This window comes from Strix uralensis, chromosome Z, assembly GCF_047716275.1.
Source record: "Strix uralensis isolate ZFMK-TIS-50842 chromosome Z, bStrUra1, whole genome shotgun sequence".
Classification (NCBI taxonomy): domain Eukaryota; kingdom Metazoa; phylum Chordata; class Aves; order Strigiformes; family Strigidae; genus Strix; species Strix uralensis.
In genome coordinates, this window is record NC_134012.1 from 80907367 (window position 1) to 80920385 (window position 13019).

At 49.4% G+C, this 13019-nt stretch overlaps 1 pseudogene; it reads right to left on the minus strand.

Moving 5' to 3' along the window:
- Positions 1–7201: 7201 nt before the first annotated feature.
- The window catches only part of LOC141938287 (hydrocephalus-inducing protein homolog), a 56606-nt pseudogene continuing 50788 nt past the window's right edge, over positions 7202–13019 (minus strand).

The window sequence follows — 13019 nt, forward strand, 5'->3', positions numbered from 1 at the left end:
GCCCAGGCCTGGGGCAGGCTGGCTGACTCGCCAGCACGTGAGCTGGGAAAAGAGCAGCACCGTGCTGGAAAAGGCACAGAGATGGAGGGTGCATGGTGACAGCAGAGAAGAAAGAAGCTTACAGACATGTTGCAAATAGAAAATCATCACCCCCCCAACCTTTGTTCCGATAAAGCATCACTGTACCACACCTAGTATGCAGGTTTATGTCTCTAAGATAGACTTGGTAACAGCATATGCTCGCTTATGCCTGGCTCCAAACCCCTCCCTGGCAATCATTTTATTTACCTTTCATTCTCTCTGGGTGCAACAGGCAGCAAATTTCCAGGTCTCCCTTGCTCCAGCTCCCCAGTGTCTCTGTCCACAAGCACAGAGCCTCTCTATCAGCTGCTACCCCAGAGGTGAAGCCTGCCTGGCACCAGTCCTTGCTCCAAGACACTCCATCTCTGAGAAATAAGAGGCCACTTCTCCCTTACACCAAGCAAAACGCTTCTCTGCTGCTGCCAAACCACATGGAGCTGAAGGCCGCATTCAGCAGCACGTTTCCATCACGACTCAGCCCTTTTCTAACTTACCCACGGGATTTAAGCAGGAAAAGCAGCACCTATGGGGCTACCAAAGCCCAAAACGTACTGCCCTGAGGAGCTGATGGCACTGGGGGATGAGGAGGGGGTATGGTCTACTGTCACCCATCTGAGACTCCCCTGCACCAGGGGCACGGTGGATGGGTGCATTTCGGATGTACATGCTCACTGCTGCTGTTGCTACCTCTCCCCTCCGGTGGCTGACAGAGGACTGCTGTCAGATTTTTGCCTTGCACTGTTTTTCACTGCCTGCATTTTCCATTTCATCCTTGTTACAAAAACAACAAAGCAGAAACCCCATCAAATATAACAGAGAGTTGGGGTTTTCTGGTCAGTAACAAGGCTAGGATCTGGCTCGCAGGGTCCCTGCACTGCAACCTGCCAGGGGACATGGAAGGAGAGAGGGCGGAGGAATGAGAAGTTACTAATGCTGTAGGAAGACCCACTTGGGAGGAGAAAGGCTCCTGGTTGGTTCAAAACACATTGGCTGAGAAAATCCTGGATGGAAAGGAAAGAGTCATTTTCTACATGTTTAGCTCAACAAACCCTTTCCCCAAAGAATCTACTGGCAATTCATTATGCTGGATTTGTAGCTACGAAGTTCCCACTCTCCAGACACGCCAGATCAATACGCAGAGGGGGTTTGACATGTGCCACAGAGGTGCAGAGCTCCCTGCTGATCCAGCCTGGCACACGGACTGATTGGTGTGTGTCAGCTCTGTCCCAGGGAGGAAACGTGTCTCGCGTGAAGGGGACAAAGAGGTGATGCAGGAACAGCAATGCTCAAAGTAAATGACAAGGCACAGGTCCTTAACAGAGGATGAACACTCTAGAGAACAGCAACGTTTGGGGATGAGCCTTTGGCAGTCTTTGTCACAGGTCTCAAAAAAACCTCCTTGTATATCCTTTGGGATTTAATGTCTTCCTTTTGATGGGAAAGCCAAACAAAGCTGAGGAGCTGGATACTGCCCTTAGAAAGGGGGACAAATCAGTCTTTCAGGAAGAAACCTTTAAGGTAAGAAATATGATAAAATGTCCAAATTTGACTCCAGACCTACTGTCTCTTGCTGGGTGACTCTGGTGACCCATTCCAACGCTGCAGAAAACATCTTGGTGCAAAGGCTTAACTTAGCTTTGAGCTATCAAAGGCCCAAAGGGTGAGGAGAACGTATTCTCAGTCTGTCTCTAACCATGTAGAGGTCTAGAAGAAGAGTAACCATGAGAGATTTATGGCTCAGCAGTGCCAGAGGAGGGACCTGGGTTGGCGTGAGCTGGGCACGTCCAACCACACAGCAATGGTTGGACTGTGTTACTTATATGATTGCTCTGCTCAAAGTAGCAGCAGTGATTAAAGGGTAAGTAGGAAAAATAGGTTGAACAATTAGAAGAAAAAAAGATCTAAGCACGCAGTCTTGTCCAGGCAGAGGAACAACATTTTTCTCTCCTGGCCAAAATAAACATGTGTGTCTGATTGATGGTGGGAGTCTCTGATGATCGGCTCCAGCAAGGTCAGATGGATGGATGGTTAAACTCTATTGATCTCACCTTCATGAGTCCTGATGTTTGATTCCCTCGATGTCAGACTGGGTGAGTTTGATCTGATAATTTAGAATACTAACAGTGCTTAATGTGGACCAGAAATAATATCTGACATGCTGCCCTTCTGCCAGGCTCTTAATGAGCAACTTGAGGTGTTAATAGCTTGGAGACCATCTTTATTTCCAGCTCTGCCACGGAGAATCACATGGTGTCTGCTGAGGGACCCACAGAAAGTACATTTCTGCTTAATTAACATACAGAGCAGAAAAGGGAGCTGCCACAACGCCCCCAGTGCTAACGAGCCAGTGAAGGGGCTATGCCAAACCCTTTGGAGCAGAGGCTGCTATCCTGCTAGATGCTCAGGACCCTCAACTGCTACCGACTCAGCAGAGTTGGGTGACTCAGCATCCCCTGGAAGAACAAGCACCTGCAGGCTCGGGTCCTAAGCCAGTTTAGGTGGAGACAGGGTAATTAAAAGCTGAAAACTGATTCAGCATTCACATTTCCAAAAACCTAAATTGGTTCTAAAAAAAGAAAAGAGTAAAGATAGACAGGCAACTGGCCAGCAAGTGGCCCCAGAAGAAATTAATTCCACACAGGCTTTGCTGTAACATGCTTGCTTCTCCGTTATTATAAAATATATGCATTGTTCTATCATCAAAATTAGATTTTCCCTCTAGCTTGCAATTAAACCCTAATCTAATTTACCAGGAGATGACGGGGCCTCCAAGCAGAGCTTACAGCCCTGCTCCTCCTTCCCTGCCCACCTCCCTCCACCTGCTTTTGCGGGCTTTCCCCTGCATGTTAGGGTCTCTTCTTGAAGGTGCCGTGCATCAAGAAGGGCCACACTAAAGACTGGTTGTTACTCGGTAAGATCCGGCTGTGAACAGGCTAGCCCAGTGCCCAGGTCTTCTCCTCCAAGCTCTCCTCGTAGCCATAGCTAATCTCCAGTTCCCAGTAGGTTGTGTCCTCTGAGCCAGATCCCAATTCTCTAAACAAACCTGTTTATTGATGATCTCTATTATTTGTAATGGCAGCACTTCAATGCACAATGGTTAACTTTGCTCAGTTTCCTAGGGCATTATGGAAAAACCATTTGCTACTGTAATTAAAACTGCCCAGACTAGACTTTTGTGCTATGCAGAGAGGCCACAGCAGGAGGAACTGCTGGAAATGTGTTTATAAATGTGCTCCAGCACGACTGCAAGATTGTTCTTGGGCTTGGAAACCACAGCCCAGTGCTGGATGGCCCCGCTTCCCACAGACGTTCAGACAAGTGCTCCCACCAACGCCTACAGCTGTACCCAAAGCTGCAGCAGAACCTGCCGTTTCCCTGTAAAACACTAAACAGCTGTTTGGGGAATGTGATGAGCAGTTTAACAGATAAAAATTCACTTCACCAGTGTGGTGTTTGCCTCAGGCCACAAAAGTCTGAGAAAGCAGCTTTCCAATACCAGCCTTCCTTCCCAGGGGAACCAGTATGGGGGCTACAGCAAAGCAGCAGCAAGACACTGGGGCAGCAGCACATCGTTCTGGTGGCAGTGCCTGTGTAGGTTCTTAGTGTAAAATGACAACACATAGGGTTGGCAGGAAAGAAAAATCATATATCTGCTTGTCCCAGTGCCTAAGTATAGGTTTGCAGCTCCAGAAATAAAGTAGGACTCTAGGCTATGGACAATGCAAAAAGTGTTGGTAGCATCTCACAGCCCCAGCTTGGCTGGAGAATGTTGTCTCCTTCCCAGTGTCAAACTGGTGGAGATCACTTATTCCCTGAGAACCTAAGCCCGACCACGGCTGGTAGGTGTTACTCCCACAGGGAAAGTTGAAAGCAATTTGTCAGATCACAAGCAAACAGCCTTGGTCTTTGCAAAGCACAAACAGGACACGAGGAAGGAGAAGAGCTGCAAGGAGAGAGCAAAGGGGCACATACCTCATCTGGCTCACATGGCTGTCCATCAGGAACGCCCAGTGGTACTGGACAAGAAGCGGGCTGCAGTTGGTCATCTCAATGTAACGCACACCTTCAGTGTTGTTCAAGATGCAGCCAAAGTCCAGGGCCGTGGGCTGGTTATGGAGATTCAGAAAGTAGACTTCTCCCCAAACCGTGACCCGCTCCTCATGAGGATGCTCAAGAAATCGTATCTTCAGAACCTTCTCTACTACCTGGGTACACAAATCCTCTTCATAAGCAGGGTTAAATCTGATGGAGAGATGAAGTTCCTCCCCTATCTCCAGCTTCACGGGCTGCAAGGAAATGAAGAGTATTAATCATCAGTGTGATGAAGTTCCAAGGTCTGGCAGCACGAAACGTGTAAATGTTCAACGTGTGACCCCAGCGTAGGCTTCTCAGTTCATCCTGCGTTCCCTTCACAGTGTGCGCCTGACTGCAAGCCCCACCACGCTCTTGTCTGAGACTATCTCAGGCTCATCTCACTGTGCTCTGCATCAATACACGAGGAAAATAAATATTCTTCTGCTGAATTCGGGACCCACAGAAGTTATGTGCTAAATACACAACTAAATCAGCACTCTAGCACACCAGGGCCTTTTGCCCCAGCTCTAGAGGAACTCCTTTACCCTCACAGCACAAGCAGCATGGCACTGCAGCCTCACCCTTTCAGGGGCTAGTCACTGGCACAGCACAGAAGTGGTGGCCGTGTCTACGACAAGCAGAGCCCATGTCCAACACCTTCCACCAACAACAGGGCAGGGGCCAGGCAGCAGCTGGAGGAGCTTCCTCAGCCTTTCTGAAAGCAGGGCTGCCCTTGAAGAAAGCAAGCTGCTCTTGAGGTTATCTGAGAATGGCTGCTGGAGAGCTCGATGGCTTCCAAGAGACACCTTTACTACATGGCTTGCCCAGACCTAGCTGCCTGCTCCCCTCTCCTCACGTCTTAGAGCCAGGATGTATTTCCCCAGTTCAGATGATAGTTCGTTTCCTTCAGCAGCTCGTTTCAAATCTGATTTAGTTCAGGCCACTCTACCACTGAGTCTAAAGAATAAACTTCTCTACTAGAGGACCTCCCAACAGAAACGTACCACCACACCCCCTCCTCTTCAAACCCCACCATCAGGAAGGCCCACGGCTGCTCACCTGAACATCTGCAGAGAGGGGCTGCTGGTCTGCACTGCAGATTAAGAAGGGCTGCTCTAAGGCCAGGACGATGATGAGTGGCAGGGAGGATGCGTTTTTTAAAGAAAGAGGCTGGTACTGCAGAGTTAGGACATCACTGGGTTGCTACAAAAACAGGACACAAGGAAAAAAAACAATGTGAAGTTTTTCAACCCCAAAGGACATACACCTCTATTGACTATTTTTATTAGTTTCTACCCTTCTAGGTGGTTTTTCTCTAAGTATATCAGATGCCTTTCATGTTTAGAAACCACAGCATCCCCCGGGGACAGGGAAACACTCTTGCATACAGAGGAGGGAATAGGACCCCAAGAGGAGGCAGCTGCATGAACAAGATCAATAGCAGAAAGTGAACCCAGACCACTTGTCTCCAGTTTTGTATCCTCTCTCGAGAAGAATGGCACAAGATGATTTTCACTCACATACAGTAATTTCTTACAACCTTATCAGCTCTAGTAGCCTCATAAAAGCAGTGATGCTGGTCAGAGGAGAAAAGCGAGCAGGATTTGGCCCATAGTGGAGAGCCTGCAGCAACCTAAGGTTAGCTTTGAACATCTACAGGCACATACAGCCAGCTAGAAACCTCAACAGTCGGGCTGCAACGGGTGTCCTGCTGCCCCTGCTCCAGTGACAAGCTGTCTGTAGCCTCAAAGCTTGGCTCCACCTAAGCTATTTTTTCCTGTTTATGCATTGCTCTGGGCTTCCTGCATGGTTTATATCAACTAGACAGTGTTTGGGAAACTGGTTCTGGATGTATCGGTATCAAACAGCTGCAGTGTCATAACACTCGATAAATCAGAGCGCGTGGCATCAAGCAGACCACGGGCAGACATCAGGGATAGCTGAAAAGCTTCTAATTAAACCCGAACTGCCTGCTCACAGGATTTTGTGCTTCTCTGGAAGCCTGGGAACCAGAGGAGAGACCTGAAAACACAGAAACTAAATAATGAAATATCTTCTCTTTTTCAGACACCTCGTGGGAGAGGGAAAGGTGATGCAGCAGTCAGGATCCAGAGACTAAAGGGCATCTGCTTTGCGCTGGTGCTATCATCACTGCAGCTGAAGGATGTCTGCGGGTCCTTTGAAGAAGGTGAAGCTTGGGGAATTGCAAAGAGCTAGCATCCATACCAACAGCAGAGAAGGCAAAGAGAGACAAGAGATGACAGGTTTTTCTCATCAGCCTGAGGAGCTGACAGGAATCTCAGTTCTTCTCAGCTTCCCTACAGGATTGGTGTTCAGACATCACTGTGCCTTGGAGGATCCCCAAAAACCTCCCTTCACACTGAGTACAGGAACCGGTGTCTCTCTAGAAGTAGCCACGATCCCCCTCGGCAGAGCAGCTGTTATCTCAGTTTTACTTGGGTGAAGTTAAAAACCACTCCCATCTCTAAAAACATCCTCACTTACTTTACGAAGCACCTCAGGATGGGTGAGGAGGGGGTTTAGCATCGCTCAGCTGCAGCACTCTGCTTGCCCACCTGCAGCCCCAGCACACGAGGTGGCTGTGCAAAGCCCACGCTGTTCTCGTGGGTCCCACACATCTTGCCCTGTGCCCTTGGCTCAGCAGTTCAATTCTGTCTCCACATCATGAAGGCAGAATACAGCTGGTGGGACTGCTCCCAATCCCAGAGGAGCGAAATATTGATCTCAGTGTTAATGGCAAAATCTTGGTCCAGCTCAGCTCAATAGTCAAAGTCCCACGGACTTGGAGAAGCCATTTAACTTCCTCCTTTAAACACAAGCACACCCCCCACCAGGCTTTCAGTCATCAGCCATGCTCTTCAATGCCAAGATGAAACCCAGAGACTTACCTTCTCCACCTGGAAAGTGATTTCTCTGGAGGACGTTTGCAGGACGGAAGCAACGAACTCGCACGTGACATCCACTTGCATTATCGGTGCCTTCCCTGCCTTGCTCCCCACGACGGCGTGGCACAGCAGCCGTTCCTTCACCACCTGCACGGAGGAGTCAGCCGTCACCCAGCGGGGGCCAGCAGGGCGTCCCAAAAACGCACTGCATTTGCTACCCACCCAGCCACAGACCGTATTACCGCCATCAAGTTACATCCACTGGGCTCCTCAACAGCCCCCTTTTCTTTTTATGCTGCATCCCATTTATTCTGCTTTCAAACGTCCGTGATGCTACACCCCACTATCCACAAAAAGCCCTTGTGAGTCATGTGCTGCCTACAATTGTAATAGTCCCTGCCCCAAAGGATTACTGTTTTGATTTGTACCACTGCCAAGCATAATACTTACAGAAAGCTGTAGGAACTGCTTTAAAAAAAATAATAATAATACAACTATATTAAGGAAAACAGGTGATAGAAGGGCCAATGCTAGCAAACCCTCCCTTGGAAGCTTAGTGGACAGGATCCATGGGAAAAACCCAAATAGCCAGACTGCCTTCAGGTAAAGAGGGGGTCACTCATTCCTAGCAGGTACTGTGCCCTCCTAGAGCTGGTTTTAAAAGAAACCTCCCCAGGAACGAGATGTCTTGCAGTTCACATGAAAACCCTCTGCTTAAGCTGGATGCTCTTACACTTAAGACTTTTTCCTGATTTCTCATGGTTTCAGTTCCCCAAATTCCTCCCTTCATTTCTCACTCTTCCCTCTGATACAACACCACAACCCAACTGCTCCTCAGAGTCCGCAGACTCAAAATCATCCGTGTTGCGTGTGCAATGCAGGGAGTTGGGCTTCTGACCAACCTCAAGAGTATAAAGTTCTCAAGACCCGATGAAGGTGGAAAGCCCACTCCCAGGGTCTTGGCTTTGACTGCAGGAGGCAGGTAGCCACAGCTCAGCTCACAGATCCCCTTTTGGCTTTCCAGGCAAGACAGCCTCACCTGCACCCTGATCACTTTATTTCCTTTCTGGTACCTTTTCCCCGTTTCAGCAAAACCTTTGGGCTCCGAACTGCACAGGGACAGTCTCATCGCAGTCAACTAGGGGAGTAATCGAGTATTCCTCAAGCTACCACCAAGGCAATCCTTTAAAACACCTTTCAAAACACAAGTATCAGCGGGAGCTTGATGCAGATTTATTCCACATTCACCTAAATATCTGTGGTCAGCAATCTTGGAGAAAGGGAATGCACACCAGGGTTAGCTGGCAGCTTCTCTGGAGAGTTGGATTTCCCTGGAAAGAAGGGTCCAGGGAGGAGAACACCCAGTGATCCTGCTGAAATGTCCCCCTCTGAGCTGCCATCCAAGGGTGCTGCGAGACCTGCCTGCCCTTGGGACCCCGGGACTGGCTGAGAGACTGGGGCGAGCTGTTATGGAAATATTGACAAAGGCCAAGCTGTCAATTATAAAGATCCCTGCGAACAGTTTCCCACATGGATGAACATCACCTCGATCACTACAGCTGACACACTGTTCATTTTTCTGCTCCAGGACTCAGTGCTAGACAAGCCCTCTGCCCATGTTTGTCTATAGAGGAAAAATGATGCTACTCCCAGACCCTCCCACCCTTCACAGGTGTTTTGTTTTACTCACCGCTTCCCCCAAATACATTACTTTGCACTTTTTTATTTACTTTCTGCCCGTGCTCCTAGTCTAAGCGTAACTTATTTTCTCTGCCCTTCCTTTCTGCCTCAGCACATGACACCTTGTAACCTGCCATTTGCCCCTGAAGTAGCAATATTTCCTTCAGCCTGTGTTTTGGTATCAGCAGGTTGGGTTTACGGTAGCCATGGAAACATGAAAAAGCCTTAGGAACTGATGGTGGCCAGCAAGGAAAGCAGCTGGTGCTGCCATGGTAACTTGTGGCTCTTGAAAGCACTTGCTCCTGATGGGGAAGGCTCAGCCCTCGGGGGGGACCTCACCTGGGGAGTGCTGGAGAAGCCTTCCAGCACCATCTCCATAGTCTTGCCTGGCATCAGCTCCACCCTCAGCGGCTGAACCTTAAACACAGGGCAGGCAGGTCTGGGGCTCTGGGAGGAACCTTGGCCCTTGGTGGTGCTGACAGCAGGGACCCGATCGCGCTGGTGAAACGGGCCAAAACCTTCTGTTGACCAGTAGAGCTGATGGGTGCGCCGTCCTTTGTTTGTCATCTTGAAGTGGTAACAGCAGGGATCCAGGCTGGAAGAGAAAAAGAGATGGAAAATGTCATGGGAGCTGCTATCTCCCAGCGGTCACCCAGCTTCAGCACTCCGATGGCGTTATCTGACTGCACACTCAGCAATAAAAGCACCTCCAAAAAGGCTGACCTAGCTCAAAGCTTCAGCAAAAGCCAGACCTTGGTTGCTCCTAAGTTTATCAGCATCCAGCAGCTGCTCTGTTTGCGTACAGCAAGGAAGAGCTGCATGAAGATCACCATCTCAGCTGCCGCAGACAGAGCATCACCAGCCCAGAGACCCTCCGGTGACCTGGGCACCCCTTGCCTCGCTGGCGGGGCCCCTGCCCTGGCACCCACGTTATCCCCTCCCCCCCCATCCCTTCGGGAGCATTCAACCCTCATCACCCCCAACATGTCATCCTTTGCCTGAACAGTGCAGCTGGTTTTGTGGTTTAGGAATATAAATGCACTGTGAGAACATAGGATCAACAGAAGTTTCCCCAATACAAACACGGCAGCAAGACCAGGTCTGGCTGCTGAGGGGATAGAGCAACAACGAGAGATGAATAACGAGAGCTAGATATAAACCAAAATGAATATTCAATGGAAATTGATTTCTTCATGTAAAGAAACACTAACTGCAGGCTAGTCTGGAGTAATTATTTTACCCTCTATAAATCTGAGCATGACCAGGACATGAATTGTTCCTGGAACAGTTACTGGTTTTTTGAAAAGGACAGAATACACGGCTTACAAAATGCACGTCTGCCACAAGCAGCTAAATACAGACCTGAGAGTATAGAACAAACCAGTCTTTGAAACAGACTGTTAAAGCATGATGCGTACAAGCTTAGTGTGAAATGGTTTATGTGGTGGACAGCACAGATGAAAGCCTGGAGAAGCTCTGGGTGGATGCAGAATTTGTGGCTCTGGGAAAGCCCAACTCATCTGAGATGTTACCTGGGTCCCATCTCAGCTCACCTGGTGGCAGCTCTGCAGCCGACAGCAATGGCAACAACTCCAGAGTCTGCAGACCAAGACATGAAGGGGGGCAGAGGACAATGACACAAATCACACTGACATTGTCCACTCTGTTGGGTAGCCAATCTGTGGCTGCACAGAGCACAGGACACGCTGGACAAGCATCAACCTCCCTGCAATGTCCCTGCTTATGTGGGTGGCTTGTGCATGCATATTTAAACCCCCAAAGTCTATCCTAAAGAGTAGGATCAACCTGCTCTTTCTACCCCAAAATTTAGGTATTGGACCACCGTGGACCCTCTTTGCAGCCAGGGAAAGGGACAGGCACCTCGAGAAGACTATTCTTCCTGTCCCAAGAGGTCTCCAACACAAGGCAGGCAGCACTTTGAAAAGGCTTATTTTTCTCCCATTTACGGGAACATGCCTGGTTTCAGACACAGGCGTTAGGACCAGTGAATCCCCTCCTTTGAGCTAAGCTCTTTAATTAACACTTTCCATTTATCCCACCCAAACTCAGTGGACTTCTCCTCCTCTCCCTTTCAGAGCTGGTCCTGCAGCCACCCTCGCCTGCCCGCGCCTCAGGCTGCCGCTGTGGCAGTGACACCGAGGAAAGCCGGTGGGAGAAACGAGGAAAGAGCGACTACGTCTAATAAAGAGCAGCCTGGCAGGGGAGACGGGGAAGGTGAGCAAACTGAGGGATGGTACGGGGCAAGGAAATTCTGCTGCTCCTCCAGGACTGCTGGGCAGACGGCAAACAAAACAGCACCATTAATTTAGTCAAGGACCTGCTAACAAGCTACCACCAAGGTTTTACACTGTTGCGAGATGATACTCCATAGTGAAGGGAAAAACAAGCAACATTATCACAAAGGGAAATATGTTTATACTCGTAATGTAGCATTTTCCACCCAGAGGCTTCCAGGACCTGCTGTTTTCCTCCAAATCTCTATTTGAAAAAGTGAGGAAATACATGTATTATATATGTATCAGTGACAATTTAACAGCTGGTTTCTATTTTGGTGGCTTTTGAGGGTATCTAACAACTTTCAAATGGCCATAGAAGGTTTCTAAAGGAAGCCCTGTGGCTTCAGGAAAACAGAGCCAGGACCTTGAGCACTGAAGAACAACTAGCCTGAAGGACTACAGCAAAACTCCTTCTTGCTGAGCCCACAGCAGAAGTGGACGCTGAGAGATACCCTACCTGAAGTGGGGTCCCAAGTTGAGCTCCAGCGCAAAGGGTTTGTCGGTGACAATCGTGGTGCCAATGCCAACAGCCCGGACAGGGATAACGTAGGTGTGGCTGTTCTCTATGAACAGGTTCACCTCGTCCTTGAATTTCTCCGTGTCATCCAAGTTTGTTATGACAGCCACAGACACCTCTGTCTTGGTGGAAATCACTCCTTCACTGGGTTCAATCCTCCAGCACGAGCATTAGCCAGCCTGTAAGACAAGCCAAACACTAACTTAGCATGGAAACGATGGACCCTGGTCTCTTGTGGGGTGCAGGGAAAGGAAGGACTAAAGATATGAGGATAAAAATCAGAAAGGCTCCATTTCTCTAAATCCAAGCTAGTGTCTGAGAACAGCAACTATGCAGGAGCTTCTACAACCTGTATTTTACCTTCCTTTAACAGACTCACTTCATTAACCCAGTTTTGCCCAGTCCAAGGGATGCTTATCCTCAGGAGGAGGTTATTCCCCCTCCAGTCTCTCTTTTGGAGTGCACACCAAAGGAAGCTACTTTACCTCTCTTGGCCTCCTGACAATGGTGGCTGGGTTGGCATAAAGGCTCAAGGCCAGAGGAAGCCAGGACTGCTCAAATCCCACCGCAGCAGCCACACGGCTGGGGGATACTGCTGAGAGCCTGAAGAATAACTCTGCAAAACCGGCTGATCAAAACCCTGACACCAACGTCTTCTTTCCCAAGAGTTACTCAGTGCTTCTCGACAGCCCCCGAAGAACTGAAGCACTTGGTTCCCACTGATCACCAGCTGCAGTGAGGTGCCCCAGTGACCTCTGCTTTGGAAAATTCAGCTATAAATGTTCATAGCAGAGCAGTAAAGGAATAAGCAGAAAGCAAACCGGAAGGCACGTGGCCTGTAGGCATGGCCTGAGCTTCCCAAGCACTCTCTTCCCTCTGGTTTCTCATGGACCTCTCTCCACGGATGGGGCAGTGAAGGTGCTGGACTTCCAGCCCCTCTAAAACCACATTCCCAGGGAGCAAGCCTGCAGAGAGGAAACGCACACAGTGCTCTCTGGCCAGCAGGAAACGCACTGGGAGGCAGGTGTACAGCTTCCAAGTGTCCATCACAGTGGCGGTGGTGCCTGCACCCCACAGTTCAGCGCTGTGTTTGGGACGACAGGCACTACTCACCCAAAACTCTGCAGTATTCTAAGAGAAGAGGTTTCCCCCCCCCCCCCTTTTTTTTTTTTTAATGGAAAGCAACATGATCCTGCCATGATCCAAGCAAATGCTTGATCCAGGTGAAGTTAGCTCGAGTTTCCATCTGTCAGACTGGCAGCACTCCGCTCTAACAGGACACCACCCAGCCCAAGGGAGAAGAGCATCAGAAAACCAAGCAGCACTTTGAAGTCTTGAGAAGCATTTTAAATAACCCCCCAAAGCGACCTCTGCTAGCAAGCGTAAGACTGGGGGCCAGGGAAGCAATAACTTGCTGAGCAGGCGGGGTCCCAGCAGCGTGTGTAGGATGCCCCAGCTAGGCTA